Source organism: Lepus europaeus, chromosome 19 (genome assembly GCF_033115175.1).
Source record: "Lepus europaeus isolate LE1 chromosome 19, mLepTim1.pri, whole genome shotgun sequence".
Lineage (NCBI taxonomy): Eukaryota > Metazoa > Chordata > Mammalia > Lagomorpha > Leporidae > Lepus > Lepus europaeus.
Window position 1 is genome coordinate 40,606,257 of NC_084845.1, and position 18,832 is coordinate 40,625,088.

Genomic DNA, 18,832 nt, shown 5'->3' on the forward strand with positions numbered 1-18,832 from the left:
CTTTCCCCATCCCTTTGTTATTTTGAAGCCAGTCCCAGGTATCTCATTGTCTTACATGTTTGACTTGCTCCCTCAGCCAATGGAAACATAATCCTCAGTGCTCCTTTCTGTCCCCTCTTCCCTTTCCAGGGTGCTACTTCTCCTGTCTCCATCTTACACCTGGGACCTTAACTCTCTCAACTCTCATCTTCCTACAGAGCCATCATGCCTGATGATAGGTCAGATTGTAAGCTGAGGGAGGTCTGAGACACATTTGCATTTTATCAGGCCCCAGTATCTTCAGAGAAGAATGATGCTCTACAGGAGGACCCCTGCAAGGAGCAAGAGGTGCTGAGCCAGTTAGAGCCCTCTAAGCCTTTGGTACCAGGCAGGAGCCCCATAGGGACTGACTGGGCTCTTCGTGTTGGTGCGTTTCTCACAGGGACAGGGCACATGGAGCAGAGAACACTAGAGAAGGAGGTCCTCCCTCAGCAGGGGAACCAGACCTCTCCCCTCCCAGCACATGGGCTCGCTGCTGTGACGCTGTGAGCCATGGGCGTGAGACTCAAGACTTTCTCCAAGTCCTTGTGCAGCGGACAGGACGCAGGCTTCAGAGCCTAAGAGACTGGATTCAGATTCTGCCTCCACTGCTCGTGGGTTCTGTGTGCCTCTGTGTGTCTTCCTCATCTATAAACTTAGGGTGACAATACACACCTCACAGTAGCCGAAAGGGTTATTATGAGAGAAAGCTGTATCTGCTGGGGTTCTTTTGATAGTAAGTGACAGAAAAGGGATTTGAGGGGACTGATGTCGTAGCATGGGGTGTAAAGCCACTACCTGTGATGCTGGCATCTCACATGAGTGCTTCTCCACTTCTGAGCCAGGTCCCTGCTAATGCACCTGGGAAAGCAGCAGAGGGTCCATGTACTTGAGTTCCTGCCACCTGTGTGGGAAACCCAGATGAAGCTCCTGGCTTTGGCATGGCCCAACTTTGGCATTTGAGGTCATTTGGGGAATGAATCGTGGATGGAAGATCTCTCTCTCTCTCTCTCTCTCTCTCCTTCTCTCTTTGCCTAACTTTGCCTTTCAAATAAGTCTTAGAAGCAAAAATGCCTACAGCAGCTGGGACTCTGTCAAACCAAAACCAGGAGCCAGGAACTCCCATGTGGGTGGCAGGGATCCAAGTACTTGGGCCATCATCTGCTGCCTTCTGGGGTACACATTGGCAGAAAGCTAGATTCAGGAGCAGAGCTGGAGCATGAATCCATGTACTCTGGTATGGAATGCGGGCATCTCAGCCAGGATCTTCACCACTATGCCAAATGCCTGTCCCTTGGCCCTTGGGTCTAGCTTTTGGCTTTTAGCTTTAGTCTTGGGTTAATGTAGCAACAAGATGACAGCATCAGTTCTAATCCTTTTAGATCTCAAGTCTAGAGGGATTATCTTACTCAAGAATCCTAACAAAAGTCTCATTGACTTTGACTGGGTCACATGATTGACTTTGATTGGGTCACACTCACTCCATCTGCACAAAATGAGGTGCACTTATTTATTATAGGCTGGTATCACTGGATCTGCAGGGACTGAGAGGGTGACGGAAAGGGTGGCTCATCAGAGGGAACTGCAGGGGGATTGGGCATGGTTAATGTTATGCTTTGAATGTCTCCTCCAAAAGTCACGTTGAAATGTAATTGCTATTGTAACAGTATTAAGAGGTGGAACTTTGAAGAGGCGATGAGCATTATAGTGTAGTGGGTGAAGCCTCTGCTTAGGATGCCCTTGTTCCCTATCAGAGTGCCTTGAAGGAGTCTGCTGCTGCTGCTTCTTCTTCTTTTTTTTTATAACAGGCAGAGTGGACAGTGAGAGAGAGAGACAGAGAGAAAGGTCTTCCTTTGCCATTGGTTCACCCTCCAATGGCCGCTGCGGCAGGGGCACCGCGCTGATCTGAAGGCAGGAGCCAGGTGCTTCTCCTGGTCTCCCATGGGGTGCAGGGCCCAAGCACATGGGCCATCCTCCACTGCCTTCCCGGGCCATAGCAGAGAGCTGGCCTGGAAGAGGGGCAACCGGGATAGAATCCAGCGCCCCAACTGGGACTAGAACCCAGTGTGCCGGTGCCGCAGGCAGAGGATAAGCCTAGTAAGTCGTGGCGCTGGCCCTGCTGCTGCTTCTGATCCAGCTCCTTGCTGATGTGCACCCCTGGAGGCAGCAGGTGATGGCCCAAGTGCTTGGGTCCCTACCACCCACATGGGAGACCCAGATGGTATTCTTGGATACTAATTTCAGCCCGGCCTGGCCCTGGCTAATGTGAGCATTTAGGCAGTGAATCAGCTGGTGAAAGATTTCTATGTCTCTATATCTCTCTGTTACTCTGCCTTTCAAATAAAAACAAACTTTTAAAAATGTGATACCATTAAAAAAAACTTTAATTTAAAAACAAAGGGGCAGGGTGATGCATTCTTGCGGCTGTGCTTTTGTGAATGAATCCATGCCACTATTTGTAGGGTGGGTTAGTCATCAAGAAAGTGGGCTCCTTGTAGAAATAAAGTTTTGGCTGCATTTTCCTGTCTCACACATGTTGACTTGCCCTCCCAACAGGCTGTAATATAGCATGGAGGCCATTGCTGGATGCCAGCAGCATGCTCTCGAACTTCCCAGCTTCCAGAACCATGAGCCAAGTAAACATCTATTGTTTATAAATTACCCAGTTTGTGGCATTCTGTTACAGCAGAAGAAAACCAACAAGTCAGTTATCAAAATAAAGGTGACTATGGGTACTGTTGGCAAAACTGAAGCTTTTGCTATCAATGCTTAGTAAGTCTTTGGGTACATTGTTGAAGCCTATAAAATGATAATCCCCTTTTCTGTCTCATGAGGCATTTTTTATTCCTTTCTAATCAGATCCACATATTTGATCTCATTGAGCATCACAGTAGTCTTGTGAGACAAGCAGGAGTACAGGGATTACCTTCCCATTTCACAGATGGGGAAATTCAGGCACTGAGCTGGTTAAGACTGGGCCCGTGGTCACACAGTCCGTAGTGGTACAGACCTTGCCTACAGTCAGACAGAGACATGACTGGTTCAGAATTCCCTGGCAGTTCCTTGGGGGCTGGAAAGTTGGATTTACAGGGTATGGCGTAAGCAAGGTCTGACATGGAGTTTGGGTCAGCGGCCCAGTTTTGTTCTTGAGTAAACAGTTTGGACTAGTAGCGGTCCAGTGAGTCAAGGACCCATTGTTGGGAACCTGGCAGGTAGCAAGGGAAAGAGCTAGTACATAGGCAAGACACTGGCACCCCAGAAGCAGCCTCTCATGACTAATTTCCTTTACACCAAGCTTCTGGGTACAAGACTCGGGTTGTCTTGTCCCAGAAAAAAATTTAAAAAGCTAATCCAAAAGAAAAAAATAAAATAAACAAGCAAGTGAGGAGGGTAGGCAGTGCTGGTTGCAGAGCTGACGTCTCTCAAGAGGACCTATTCCATGGACCAAGAGCATCCTTTGCTAGAATGTGGAGAGAGTGGAATCCCCTGGTCAAATGGGGGTATGGTTGAGATCTGCATAGAATCTTCCAGAAAAATAGCATCCCTCTTCGGTACCCAGGTCTTGAAGATACTGATGAAGAAAGACAAAAGAACAGCAGAAAGCCAAAATACCACCTCTGGTACTGCAAAAACTAGTGAGGAGGCGCAGGCCAGTGTGAGAATACGCTTACCTTCCCAGAGGAGCCAGGGAGAAGGCCGGAGCTGAGCAGATCCTTGCAGTGGGCTCCTGCAGTCACAAAAGTCATCCCACTGCCATGGACAGTGAGAGTCAAGACAAAATGCGTGTTTAGGGAAAATCCCTCCTTGGGGAAAGCAGAAGCGGGGAAACCATATGACCTGGCAAGTTCTTCCATCTGTCTGCCCACCAGTCCCTTTTTCAGTAAAATAGGGATAATAACAGTGCCTGCGTCACAAGGAGGCAGGGGAAGGACGCCCTGGGATCCTGTGGATGACTGTCCTGGCACACAGCAATCGCTCCGTTAAGCCTGGCTGTTCTTGTGTGCAGTCCAGGTTCGTGGCAGGTGGCCTTGCTCTCCTCTCCGGCACGAAGCCCAGGGCCGCAGAGGCCTGCTGTGCTTGTGTTTCGCTCTTTCTCTCCAGCTGTAAAACTCCTTGAAATGTGGGTGTGCAGTGACTTTCCAGTTTCTTGGCTGACTTCCCAGGCTGTCTTCTCCCACTTTGGGGGCAGGGGGATGGCAGACGTCCTTTCCACAGTGGTGAGGGCCACCCCACCCCAGCCCCCATGCCTCGTTCCAGCAGAGCCTGGCTCAAAGTTCAAAGCCGAGGTGGCTTTGTTGAGTAATTCGGTGACACTGCCTGCCCGCTTGCCACGGGAGGCCAAGTCTCACTCCCACACACCCATTTGCTGAGCATCTGTTGCCCCGTGTTTTGTGGCGTGGAGGCTGGGAACAGGCATGCCGCCCTAACTGACCGCTGTGGGGCCAAGCTTCCTTCCTCTCCCTGCTGCCCCCGGGCTCTCGGCCTCGCACATGGCCCCACTCAGTAGGTTTCAGATCCGCTCCCAGGCTGGTTGGCGCTGAGTGCATCTGGATTCACACCAGCCTCTTCCTCCTGGGGGTTCAGAGTGTTCTTGGAAGGAAGCCTGGGAAGGGAAAGGCCTTCCCCAGCACTCCCCTTCCAGGGGTTGGCTGACAGCATAGAACGGAGCTGCCAAGAACTCTGGAGTCAGACAGACCTGAGTTCAAATCCCCGGGTGACCTTGGGCAAGCTGCTCTCTCGGCTTCAGTTTCCTCATCTGTAAAAAATGTGGCAGTAACAGGATCTGCCTCCTGGGATTATTGTAAGGACTCCGTGAGATCCTAGCTGTGGCTCACTCATCCCCACATCTGGCAAAGTGCTTGAGAAATAGTCTCCTTTGACCACCAGTCTTCGAGCATCAGCTGGGGATCTCCAGCCTTCCCGTGGGTGTGTGCACAGGAAGGGGGAGAGTACCATCTCCTTCTACCCTTCCCTTCCCCCAGATCAGACCCCTATCCTAGCTACTCTGAAATGAACCAACTGATTTGGTTCTGTGCAAATTCCTTTTGGGTAAGGACTTTTTTTTTTTTTTAAGATTTATTTATTTGAAAGGCAGAGTTAGAGAGAGATATCTTCCATCTACTGGTTCACTCCGCAAATGGCCACAATGGCTGGAGCTGGACCAGGCTGAAAATAGGAGCCTAGAATTCCAAGCACTGGGGGTATCTTCCAGTGCTTTCCTGGGCACATTAGCAGGGAGCTGGATGGGAAGTGGAGCAGCCAGGACCTGCACCGGCACTCACATGGTATGTCAGTGTTTCAGGCATCAGATAAACCCACTACACAACACCGGCCCCTGGGTAAGGGCTTTGTCTCCTTTGTCTTACAACTCCCACACCTGGCACTTAGATAGTGCTAAATGTTGGGAGTAAATGAGCACAGGAAAAGGAGCAAGGGGGTGCCCGGAGGTATTCATGCACTGCTTTTGGAACTCTAGGCAGTTATTTCTGCCCCTTGCATTTCCTCTCCCTTCTTCTTTCCTCTTTCCCTCTCCTCCCCTCCCTTCTTCCCTTCCTCCTTTCCTTCCTCCCATCTTTTCTCCCTCCCTCACTCCCCCCTTTCATCCTTTTTTTTTTTCCTTTTCAGACCGTCCTTTCTCCTAAATGGAAGGCGCTTCCTTCTTGCTTTCTCTCGTAACATCCATGCTGCAAGTGCATCCCTTGAGAGCCCTTCACCCAGCCGAGAGCTGCGATTCCTCTTTCAAATTGAGTCTGTCCCCTGACTCATTCATTAAAATGCATAGGGCATGTGACCAAACTGCATAATGATCCTCTCATGAGGAAGGCTCTAAGGCAGGGAGATGCTGCCAACTGCAAGGCAAGTACTTCCCCCCAGCTGTGGATCAGGCTCATTGGCTGCCGTGCCCTGGGAAGGCTGGGGGCTGCCGTTCATCTCCAGTAAATCAGCCAAGCCCTGGAGAGCCGCAGCCTGGCACAGGCTGGACAGTCTTGGAAGCTGTGTTGCCTCGGAAAGTCCAGCCCATGACCTTTCCTCAACCTTTCTCCACCCCCACTTCATTTAGCTTCTCATTTATATAAGTATGAGGGTGCTTCAAAAAATTGGTAGAAAAATGGAGCTAAAAGATGCTTATTTTGGTGCAAAAATTTTTTTTAAATCCAGGCAGTGATTTTTAGACTATGCATTTTCCACCAGCTTTTTGAAGTACCCTCCTATATTTTTAACTACATGTCTAGAAAATGGATACATTCTTTTAAAAACAAAACAAAACTAAAGGAAGCTGCCTTTGCTGACCCTTCAGCGCTGCTGTGCTTCCCAGAAACAAACAATTGTTGTCATTGCCCCTGGATTTTCTGGAGTCCTTGGGCTACAACAAAGATTTGGAAGCCCAAACACCCTTTTGCCCCCTGAAGTCTCATTCCAGTTCTGAACAAGAGTCCACGTCCGCCGGCGCCGCGGCTCACTAAGCTAATCCTCCGCCTTGCTGCGCCGGCACACCGGGTTCTAGTCCCAGTCGGGGCACAGGATTCTGTCCCGGTTGCCCCTCTTCCAGGCCAGCTCTCTGCTGTGGCCAGGGAGTGCAGTGGAGGATGGCCCAAGTCCTTGGACCCTGCACCCCATGGGAGACCAGAATAAGCACCTGGCTCCTGCCATCGGATCAGCGCGGTGCGCTGGCCACAGCGCACCTACCGCGGCGGCCATTGGAGGGTGAACCAACGGCAAAAGGAAGACCTTTCTCTCTGTCTCTCTCTCTCACTGTCCACTCTGCCTGTCAAAACAAACAAACAAACAAACAAACAAAAAAGAGTCCACGTCCATCTTGAATGTCCATCTTGAATGCCTCCTCGTCTCCCTTCCTATTGAGCCCTTTGTCTACCATGGGTACCCCACCTACATGTGTCCTGTGAATCCCGTGTGGGAAATCCGGATTGAATTGCTGATTCCTGTGGGCCGGCACTGTGGCGGAGTGGGTTAAAGCCCTGGCCTGAGCGCCGGCATCCCATATGGGCACCGGTTGTAGTCTCAGCTGCTCCTCTTCCTATCCAGTTCTCTGCTATGGTCTGGGAAAGCAGTAGAATATGGCCCAAGTCCTTGGGCTCCTGCACCCACATGAGAGACCTGGAAGAGGCTTCTGGCTTTGGATCAGCTCAGCTCCAGCTGTTGGGACCATCTGGGGAGTGAACCAGAGGATGGAAGACCTCTCTCTCTGTCTCTACCCCTATCTTTTAACTCTGTCTTTCAAATAAATAAAATAAATCTTAAAAAAAAAAAAATGAATTGCTGGTTCCCAGCTTTAGTCTGACCCAGCCTCTGGACAGCACAGGCATTTGAGGAGTGAACCAGGGGATGGAAGCTCTCTGTTTTTATTTCTTTGCCTTTCAGATAAATAAAATTATTTTTTAATCAACGTTCAAGAGAATTATAAAAAAGTATTAGAGTCTTTAAAAGTGAAAAATATATCAAAATTCAGCAACTCTCATGACTGCCTCTCAGGCACAAGGGCTGTCTATGGTCATTTTGAGGTGATAAGAACCCACTCATTCATATCACTTGGCTAACAACCTGTTCAGATGGCTGTATGGCCTGGGGGAACATCTCTAACATCTCTGAATCACAGGAACTCATCTACAGAATAGCAGTAATAACAGGACCTCCTTCATTGGGTTGTTGTGAAGCTTCAGTGGGTCTATTCCTGGCACGTACTGTTAGTAATTGTCACCATCACCTTTACTCTTACTTGTAATAATGCAGTCCATTTATTCATGGTGCCCAATAATGAGCACTCTATGCCATGGACTGCCCTTGGTCCTGGGCACAGAACAGTGAAGGAGTCATACAAGGTTCCTGTCTCCTAGGAGCTTGTATTCTGGTATGAAAGTACTACATCTTTCTGTCTGATGAGTGTTTTCCCCACTGTGTTGTGTGATCTCCACCAATGCCTTACTAGGCTGACTAGGCAAAGGCAGCATGCTTATTCCGATTGTGCAGATCGAAAGCTGAGGTTTTAGAGAATTAAACTAAAGGAGACGGCCTAGAAACTGACAAAGGTGAGACTTGATCTGAGGTCTCTCCGACTTCAGTTTTAGTGCTCTCTCATGAGAGGAGCTGATGATTTTATACTTGTCGGGAGCATGTAAGCCGTTCCCTGAGCTCTGAGAACCCTGATCCACCAACCAGAGCACAAAAGAGAAGCAGGGATTGTCCCTGATGAGTGTCTGAGAGTCCCAGTTTGTTCTGTCCATGGAGTCCCATCAATCAAGTGAGACTAACAGTGTGTTTTTCTGCCTGGTGTCAGCATCAGGGGGTCTAGAGGTAACTTTTTATTTATTTATTTTTTTTACAAAGATTTGTTTACTTGAAAGGCAGAGAGAGAGAGAGAGAGAGTGAGCGAGCACACATGAGAGAGAAGGGAAGGGAGAGAAAGAGAATCTTCCATTCACTGGTTCACTCCCCAGATAGCTACAACAGCCACGGCTGGGCCAGGCCAAAGCCAGGTCTCCCACATGGGTGACAGGGGCTTCCAACTACTTGGGCTATCTTTTGCTGCATTCCCAGGCACATTAGCAGGAAGCTGGTTTGGAAGCAGAGCAGCTCAGACTCGAACAGTCACTCCCATATGGGACCAGCATCAGAAGTGGAGGCTTAACTTAAGGAGAAAATGCTTGCCCAGCCAGTGGCTTGTGGGGCCTGGCCATGACAGGGAGCAGCTCCCTTGTCTGAGAGTACTTTCCCCCCTGGGCTCCCCACAGAGCAGGAGAGAGGATGGCAAGGATTGTAGGCTCAGTAGCCAAGTGCCATGATCTCTGGATCTTCCACCCTGAGTGAGGTTCACTACACACACCTAGGATCACAGGTGGGGCAGGTCTGGTCCTGTTTGAGAATTCCACACATGGTAACTGAAAGTTGTTCCCAGGGCTGGTGGCAGGGGCAGGCCTGGCATAGACCAGGGAGAAAGGGCACTGAAGTCCAGCCACTGTTCAGAAAGGTCAATGACCTGAGTATGGCAGGGCCAGGGATGTTTCTGATCACATCACAGTGACATCTCACCCCTGCCTTCTGACCCCAGGGAACAGTTTGGAGCCTGCACAATGGCTCGTGATGGGGGGCCAAGGAGTTCCTAGTTCCAGGGTCACCTCCGCTTTGTCCTCATGGAAGCACATGCACACCTTGTGCTTCCGCGATGTCTGGACCCTCTTCATAAGTGCACTTCACACCAGTCCCAAGTGTAGGCTTTTGTTTTTTTGTACTGAATCCAGGTATTTATTTCTTTGCTTATGATACAGTGAACTCTCCTCAAATTCTTTCTTTGTGGTCTTCCCCTTCCATCACTTTGCCTCTTCCACCTCATCCTGAATCTTGTATTTACCATTCCTTTGCTTTTCTAACATTTTGAATATTTTTCTAAAAGGCAAATTGCTTAGATGTGTTGCTTTTTGCTTGCTTTCTTTCTTTCTTTCTTTCTTTTTTAAGATTATTTATTTGAAAGTCAGAGTTGCAGGGCTGGGCCAGGCTGAAGCTGGGAGCCAGGAGTTTCATTCTGGTCTCCTATGTGGGTGCAGGGGCCCAAGCACGTGGGCCATCTTCTACTGCTTTTCCAGGTGCATTAGCAGGGAGCTGCATCAGAAGTGGAACAGCTGGGACACCAACTGGTGCCTATATGAGATGCTGTCACTGCAGGTGACGGCTTAAACCACTGTGTCACAGCGCTGGCCCTACTTTTTGCTTTCTTAAAAGATTATCCTGCAGTATGTAGCCTTCTGAAATGTACTTTTTTCTCATACAGTTCTATCCATACTGTAGCATACAGCTGTGGTCTGTTATGTTCCACACTTTATTGTAGATCTCTTATATTCCATGTATGCTTATTTATTCTCCTGCCAGTGGACGTTTGGGTTGTGTTAAGCTTTCCACCACTTTGAACATCCTGGGCTGAACATTCTTATATGTGTCTTCTGGAAAACAATGTTAGTTTGCCAACTTACTACCCCAGCAGGAGGAACCTCTAAAGAGCCTGTTGGTCTGTATTCTCTCGAACAGGTGGTATTATCAAACTTTTTCCAACTGGAAGGATATTGAATGATATATCACAGTGGTGTCTTCATATTTATCAGTTTTACAATGGTTGGTGGAGCAACGAGGAACAACCCTACAAGGTGGGGTGTGAGGACTTAATGAAGGATTTTATGCTTGCAGTGCCTCTCCTAGTTGGGACCATGTCACTATCTTATTCAGCTATGGGTCCCCAATACCTAGCCTGTCATTATCATCATCATCTTAAGATCAACAATGCAATGATAATTATAGATAACATTTATTGAGTGCTAAGTGCCAGGTGCTATGTTAAATAACACCTTTACTTTTATTATTTCATTTAATCATCCAGAAACCCTATAATGTAGGTCCCACTTACCCCTAGTTTGCAGATGGGCAACTGAAACTAAATATCGTTCCCAGAATCACACAGTAGTAAATGATAGAGCCAAGATCTAAACTCCAGCATCTGGACCTAACTCCTTAATCATTCTCTCACAGGTATCCAACAAATTTTTTTTTTTTTTTTTTTTTTTTTTTTTGACAAGCAGAATGGACAGTGAGAGAGAGACAGAGAGAAAGGTCTTCCTTTTGCCGTTGGTTCACCCTCCAGTGGCCGCCGCGGTAGCGCGCTGCGGCCGGCACACCGCGCTGATCCGGTGGCAGGAGCCAGGTGCTTCTCCTGGTCTCCCATGGGGTGCAGGGCCCAAGTACTTGGGCCGTCCTCCACTGCACTCCCTGGCCACAGCAGAGAGCTGGCCTGGAAGAGGGGCAACCGGGACAGGATCGGTGCCCCGACCGGGACTAGAACCTGGTGTGCCGGCGCCGCAAGGCGGAGGATTAGCCTACTGAGCCGCGGCGCCGGCCCCAACAATTTTTTTTTTTTAAATTATTTATTTATTTATTTGAAAGAGTTAGAGATCTTCCAAGCACTGCTTCATGCTCCAGATGGCTCCTAGGGCCAGGCCTTAGCCAGGAACTTCATCTGGGTTTCCCACATGGGTGGCAGGAGCCCAAGCACTTGGGCCATCTTTTGTTGCTTTCCCAGGCCATTAGCAGGGAGCTGGATCGGAAGTGGAGCAACCAAGACACAAACTGACGCCCACATGAGATGTCGACATTGCAAGCAGTGGTTTTACCTGCTGCACCATAACATGGCCTCAACTCATTTCATTTATGATTGGTTATAATTTCATAGTGATCATCATACAAACTTGAGAACTGTCACAGTAAGAAAGCTCTAACCTACAAATTATTCTTAAATGTCATGAGATGTGTATGAATTCCTCCTTAGCAACAATTCCCTTACCCTGTTCTGTTTTTTTCCATATTAATCACAATGATTATCTCTAATATACCATATAATTTACTTATTATTGTGTCTATCAGTGACCTCAAAAGGAAGAGATCTTTGTCTGCTTGGTTCTGTCTTTTATTGGTTGAGCTCTTATACATCTCTGATGCCTATATTTGTTCCTAGCACAAAGCAGCAACTCAACAAACATTTGTTGAATGAATGAATGAATGAATGAACATAGGCTGGCAGGAATGAGTGAATGAGCTGTTGAATACTAACTTGGACGGTTAGTGAAGTTTGCCGATATTATTTTGCTTTTGTGGTTTTATTTTGTATATTGGAGCCAGCTATGTTTACAGGTTTCAGACATTTCTGTAGACTGGTTGAAAAGCTGGGAGACCTGAGCTTTTGTGTCTGTGGTGCTTAAAGGATAAAACAGTCCTGACCCAAAGGACCCAAACAATGTTTTATTGCCTTTTCCTTTATCTCTTATAAACCAACAGCATCAACAAGGAGCAGCCTGCCTGGAGTGTTGACTCTGGCAACAGGCGGGAGGCATTCAAAACAAAACAGAACAAGAAACTCTTGGCAGCTTTAACACAGCAGATTTTTCTAGCAATCTCTTCGGGTGTCCAGGCCCAATGCCCCCCATTCCATCTGCAAAACATCTGACATTTACGTAACAGGTCCTTAACCCATGGCTGTTAGTCTTATTTCCAAACCGAGGTGCACTAGATAAACGCAGAAACCAGGAAGCAGCCCTCCCAGGCAAGTCTCCGTGGCTCAGTTCTCAGAGCCGGCTGAACGAGTAATTACAGCTTCCCTCTGTGGTGTGCAGGGCAGGAGGCTGATTTAATAAAGGAAGCCTGCTGTCTGTCTCCAGCCTGGCTCTGACTCATGGAACTAGGGAGTCCCAGCAGCGCTACCCACAAGAGGGTGGTGAGCGGCTGCGGGTGGGAGGTGAGGGTGGCCGGCTGACAGGGCCTGGGCCCAGAGCCCCGGGAGTGAGGAAGCTCCCTGCTTGGCTTGGAGGAACCTGCAGCTGGAGCTAGAGGAAGTGAGGCTCAGAGAGAGAGAGCAGCTGCCGGTCCAGCAGCAGCAGCAGCACCCGGCAAGCAGCAGCCACTGCCACACCTTTGAAAGGAGGCCCCTGCCGTGAGGACAACCGAAATAAAATGGGTTAGTAATCTTCACATTCGGAATTAATCGGGAGGAAACAGTCGCATGGCCTCTGCCAGGGATGGCTGCCCTGGCAGGATGTTGCCGGGGGCTTTGATTCCTTTCGGGACGCTTGCGTGGTGGGAGGCTGGAGGGATGAGCGGTCTGTTGGTGTTTAGTGCCTCTTTGGCGGGGAGGCGGCTAATGAGGCGTTCGCAGCCACAGACTCGGTTTCAGAGGGGCGTGGTTTCGGCTCCACCCAGGGTGACCGCCTGCTTGGGGAGGGGGGTGGATTTGGATGCCGCCTCCGAGAGGTCACCAGAGGTCACGCTACCCTTCCTTCGGGCTCCGGGCTTCTTCCTCTTCCCCTGACAACCAGCCAGACCAAGGCCACCTGACCTCCTCCTCCAGGCCCCGCAGGCCAGGAGATTCCGGCTCCGCCCCTTCTCTTCCTTTCCCTTCCCGCTGAGTCACACACCTCCGAGTCAGGTGATCCTCCCCTGGGCCCTTCCGAGAGCACCTTGACCTACATTCTGAACTCTCCATTACAGCAGATCCGAATTGTCCTGTGAGAGGGCCCGCCAGGCCAGCGGGCCTGGTGCCCTGACAGCCTGGGGCTGTCGACCAGGCGCTCTGGGGCAGCAGGAGGGGGTGCTACCACCCCGTGAACCCCAGGAGAGGCCTGGAAGTGGAAAGTTGGGAGGCTGTGGGCAGTCTGCCGGGTGGCAGTGCAGCCCTCGACCCCCCACCCCCACCCAGGGGCTGCTGGGGATGCAGTAGCTGGGTGACATTGCCACCCACAGGAAGGGGAAAGGTGAGAAGCTATGCAAATAGAGGGATCAGCCCAGATGACTCATCGGGAAAATGTGAAAACTTGCTTCCAACAAAGAACAAGTTCCCTTCCCCAAATTACCCACAAAATGGCCTCGACTTATTTTGTCTATGGGCCCTTTGTGCTGTTGTTGTCTGTGCTGTGTTTGTACTCTGAATGCGATGACGGAGGTGCTGTGGGTAAGGGAATTAAAAGGGAAATGTTCAGAGTCCAACTTTAAGCCTTACCCTTGGGTATCAAACCTGTTAGAAGCAATAACAACCCAAGATTCCAGTTCCTTTTGAATGGGAAGGGACTCAAAATTTAATCATTCTTCAAAGCCGGGCCTCAGTGTCCAATGTGTAATATGGGCATGTATTATTGCTTAAGAGGGGGGGAGGGGGCAGGGAGAGAGCTGCCACTCACTGGTTTATTCCTCAAATGCTTGCAGTGACAGAGGCTGGGCCAGGCTATAGCCAGGAGCTGGAAACTCAGTCTGCATCTGCCACATGGGTAGCAGGGACCCAACTACTTGAGCTGTCATCTGCTGCCTGCTTGGGTCCATATTAGGAGAAAATATGGAATCAAAAGCAGAGCCAGGGCCGGCACCACGGCTCACTAGGCTAATCTTCCGCCTTGCGGCGCCGGCACACCAGGTTCTAGTCCCGGTCGGGGTGCCGGATTCTGTCCCGGTTGCCCCTCTTCCAGGCCAGCTCTCTGCTGTGGCCAGGGAGTGCAGTGGAGGATGGCCCAAGTGCTTGGGCCCTGCACCCCATGGGAGACCAGGAGAAGCACTTGGCTCCTGCCATCGGATCAACGCGGTGCGCCGGCTGCAGTGCGCCAACCGCGGCGGCCATTGGAGGGTGAACCAACGGCAAAAAGGAAGACCTTTCTCTCTGTCTCTCTCTCTCACTGACCACTCTGCCTTTCAAAAAAAAAAAAGCAGAGCCAGGACTTGAACCCAGGTGCTCTAGGATGGGATATAGGTGTTTTAACCTGTTAGAGTAAACACCCATTTGTAATATGGGGATTTTAATAAAACCATATAACTACTACATCAGATATCATGAATATAAAGTCAGTTGATATGTATATAATACTAATTATATATAATTATGCATGGCTATCTAATATTTTCTCTGGATGATTAAGTCTCTCTCTCTCATACACACACATACACATGCACACACCTGCCATCTGAGAGGATTATCTTATTTGTTCAGTATGTCCATCATAGGATGCTTCTGGGTGTGTTTACAAGTGTGCAGAGAAAACTGGAGCCTCTGGCTACATGGTAACAGGCAGCCACACGTAGCCTGTTTTCACACCAGCCACAGATTGGTCATGCATCCTTCTATCGCTTTATATCAAGAAAAGATGTGAGTTTATCACAATTTGGGTAAAACCCACAGATTAGAGTACAGCACAATTTTTAAATCAGGATGTAAACTTAAGAAGTTACTGCCTGGTGCACAGTAGATGCTAGTTGATAGGGTAGGTGCAAGTTGGTTGGATAGGAGGGAGGAAGGAAGGAAATCAGGCGACTCTGAGAACAGACTTGGGTTAACCAAGAAGCTAATCATGCTTAAGCTCCAGGGCCCTTCAGTGGCGTGCATCTCTTCCAAGGCCTTATATTTCATTTTAAATTCCTAATTATGTATCTCTTTTCTAAAGAGAGTCCCCAGTATTGCTTACAATTCAGGCCCCACTGAACCCAGTTCTGCCCCTGTCCAGGAGATCTCTGACTGACCTCGCTCTTGTTCTTGTGTAAGATTCATACGCACAAGGGAAAATGCAAGTGGTGTGAGAGGTATGGCATTTCCACATGGCCTTCACCGTAAACTCTAAGTTTGGAATTTGTAGCAAGATCCACATGCGTGTACGCCAGGCAACAGCAACATCCTAAGGAATGGGATGTAGAAAGAGGGTGGAGGCCAGGAATGTGCAGAATTACTGAGCCAATCCCGACTGACTTCTGGAATCCACTGCGATACTTCCAGGGCTCTTAAGTTTCCAGATTTGAATCTGCTGGTGCTGATTGCACTACACAGGGCAAGGAGAAACAGTGGTTTGTCATGTGATATTTTCTCATTGGTTCCGGCTGGTCTTCTTGCATGCCCTCTCATTACCTATTTGGGTGGCCTTGCTGGGGTCCCTTTACGTCTTTGGCTCCTAGTTTCTCTACATGTAAGGTAAATGGTAGGCGATTTCAGAGCCTCTTCAGCTTCATGAGGGCAGGCATCAAAACCGCCTTGTTGGGGGCAGATGTTTAGGGCAGCAGTTAAGATGCCACTTTGTACATCAGTTTCCCACATCAGAGAGCCTGGGTTTAAGTCCCTACTCTGCTCCCAATTCCAAGCTTTCTGCTAATGCAAAATGTACCCTCTGGGAGGCAGCAGGTGAGGAGGGCTGAAATACTTGGGTCCCAGGCATTTACCAGCCAGGCGGTCAACCAAATCCTGCTACAGGGATAGACTTGGCTCCCCACCCAGGAGACAGTGGCTTGAGACATCGCCCCATGCCAGCAGAGAGTATCTCGTTGCCCCATGTCAGCAGGAAGTAGCTCTAAAGACAGATCATTGTCCTTCTACCCCTCCTGGACTTTCTGGGCTAATATAATCCCATACAACTCCTGCTTTATAAAAAAACAAAAGGGGGGAATGTTAGTAAAATGGCTCGGTCTTATCTATGGCACGATCTACACCCTGACATCATCCTAGGCTCTAGCCTCTGCAGCCATTGCTGGAAGCCAGGTGACCACATGGCCCAACCACTGGTGTCAGCTCTACTGCCACCCTAATGGGATTCGCTGCTCCTACTTCCCTGCCCGCCTCCCGGCAGTTTTAAGAGGACATATTCCTGAACATGTGGCTCTCTTTCTGTCTCCCTATCTCTCTCCCTCTCTCTGTCTCTCTCTCGTTCTCTCTCTTGATCTCTCTTATGCTCTCCATCTCCCTCTTTTTCCTTCTTCGCCTCTTCCCTCTGGTCTGTCGGGTTTCCCCCAATAAATCCTTTCCCTTAAAAAAAATACTTGGGTTGCTGCCACCCACGGAACCTTAGGCTGGCTTAGCCCAGCTATCACTGGCATTTGGAGAGTCAACCAGTGGATGAAAGATTCTCTCTCTCTCTCTCTCTCTGCTTTTCAAAGAGGAATAAAGAAATAAAATTTTAAAGCCTACCTTGTTCATCACAGTATTCTCATTAAGTACAATATCTAATAATAATTATTATACTCATTAATAGCAGAATTTTACAGAACGCTTCTGGATGAGGCAACTAAAGTAGAGCAGCTCCATGCATTCCCTGGGTCACCCAGCCAGGAAGCGGTAGGAAGGCACTTCAGACCTAAGCAGTCTATCTCCAGAGTCCCTCTTCTGCTTTTGTTTTTATTTTCTTTTCTTGAAAGGCAGAGAGAAAGAGAGATGACAGCAATTTGCCATGCACTGGTTCACTCCCCAAATGCCCACAGTAGCTAGAACTAGATCAGGCCAAAACCATGACACAGAAATTCAATCTATGTCTCCCACATGGGGGCAGGCCCCCAGGTACTAGAGTCATCACCTGCTACCTCCCAGGGTATACATTGGCAGGAAGCTGGAATTCAGGAACAGAGTCTGGACTTGAACCCAGGCAGTCTGATATGGGATGCAGATATCCCAAGTGTTGTTTGAACCACTGTGCCAAACACCTACCTTCAGAATCCCTCTTCTTAACTGGGACACTGTCCCCTCAGTAAACATTATTTTAATTAACAGATTTCACTTTTAGAAATGGTTTACATTTATGGAAAAATGGAGCAGATGGCTACAGAGTTTCATGAATGAGCAGATTGATGAAGTGTCTCTTGGTTAGGACCATGATCCACGCGTGACCCAAGATAAGGGAAAGTGAACTCATCCCTGAGTTCTTTGTGTGCCCGGCTCTCTATGGAGGTTGCATCGCTGAATTCTCACAGCCTTTTGATAAGTAGGTAGCATTAGCCCTGTCTTGCAATGAGGAAACTAAAACTCAAAGAGGCTGGTAGACTTGCTCTAGGTCACCCAGAAGAAGAGGGGGCAGAGCTAGAAAGTTCTGATTGGTCTGATCCTGAAGGTGACATACGCTTCTCTGATTGAAAATATCACAATTGGGGCTGGCACCGTGGCCTAGTGGGTTAAGCTGCTGCCTGCAGCACCAGCATCCCATGTGGGAACTGGTTTGAGTCCTGGCTGTTCCATTTCTGATCCAGTTCCCTGCCAATGTATGTGGGAAAGCAATGGAGAATGGCCCAAGTGCTTGGGCCCCTGCACCCATGTTGGAGACCCAGAAGAAGCTCCTGGCTATAGCCTGGCCCAGCTCGGGCTGTTGTGGCCATTTTGGAGCGTGAACCAGCAGATGGAAGATTCTCTCTCTCTCTGTCTCTCCATCTCTCTTTCTGTAATTCTGCCTTTCAAATAAATAAATGTCTTTAAAAGTAAAATGTCACAATTATTTTTAAAAGACATTTTGTTCTGTGTATACATATTAGCTTCACATTGGTCTCCAGAGCCTTATGGTTCTGAAAATTCAATTGTATCCTTGTTAGCTTTTGCTCATCACAACAGCCCAGGAAGTTAGATAAGGTAGCTCTTAGAATTCCATTTTTGCAATGGGGGCTAACTGAGGCTTACAAAATTAAGGTCGTGGCCTCAGGTAGAGGTAGATCAGGACTGAAGCATACGTATGTTGGCTTCCTGCTACTCCATGTCCCTCTGTCTCTCCAGAGCACCCCTTTGTTACAAACTGCCTTGCTGCACAAGCTGCTTCTGGGGCCTCAGTTGAGGAAATATCTTGTTTGCTGGGAGTCCTCAAGAGCCTACTCTTCTTCCCAAGTGTTGGCCTAGGGAGTTTTCCTAAGATCTAAGGTTTGAGTGCATTTAACTCTTTTCCTAAATGCTTGGAGAAAGCAAAGCGTGACCTTTAACATTTAAATTCTTTCCCATGTATTTATCCAGTACAAGGAGTTGGCCTTTCTCAGTGAGAGAAGGTCTCGTGTGGTTCCAGTGGCACAGTGGGGAATGGCATTGCCAATGCTGAAAGCCTGCTTCATGAGAGCAGCAAGGATGGGATTTCCTCTCTGCCCTCACTCTCAGACTAGTCTAAATGTACCTCTCAGGCAAGCGAGATATCCTGGACACGTCCCCTTCTGTGACAGTCTCTGGTTGGACTCTCCCAACTCATCACTCTACAGCAAGAGGCTCTTGTTTCTTTTTGTTAAGATGTGCTTATTTTTGTTTATTTGAAAGGCAGAGTGACAGAGAGAGAGAGGGAGCGAGAGATCTTCTATCTGCTGCTTCACTCCTCAGATGTCCACAGCAGCTAGGTCTGGGCCAAGCTACAGCCAGGAGCCAGCACTCCATCCTTGTCTTCCATGTGGCTGGCAGGGATCCAAGCACACGGGCCATCTTCCGCTGTTTTCTCAGGCATGTTGATATGGGATGACAACACCAGCCCCTCTTTTTTTTTTTTTTTTCTTTTAAATTAATCTTCTGTGTTGGAAA

At 48.8% G+C, this 18,832-nt stretch overlaps 2 protein-coding genes across 3 annotated transcripts in view; one reads left to right on the forward strand and one right to left on the reverse strand.

Moving 5' to 3' along the window:
• Nucleotides 1–3,860, reverse strand: part of CHD9NB (CHD9 neighbor) — a 52,656-nt gene extending 48,796 nt beyond the window's left edge. The window contains exon 1 of the mRNA XM_062177155.1: nt 3,690–3,860. The gene's annotated coding sequence lies outside the window, so the exon portion shown is untranslated. The remainder of the gene's footprint in view (nt 1–3,689) is intronic.
• The window catches only part of CHD9 (chromodomain helicase DNA binding protein 9), a 285,267-nt gene that overhangs the window by 37,779 nt on the left and 228,656 nt on the right, over nt 1–18,832 (forward strand). Inside the window, exon 1 of one of the 2 annotated variants that reach the window (XM_062177144.1) lies at nt 12,356–12,523. The exons of the other annotated variant lie outside the window; for it this stretch is intronic. The gene's annotated coding sequence lies outside the window, so the exon portion shown is untranslated. Of the gene's footprint in view, nt 1–12,355; nt 12,524–18,832 lie in introns of those variants that run through there. 2 annotated transcript variants of the gene reach the window in all.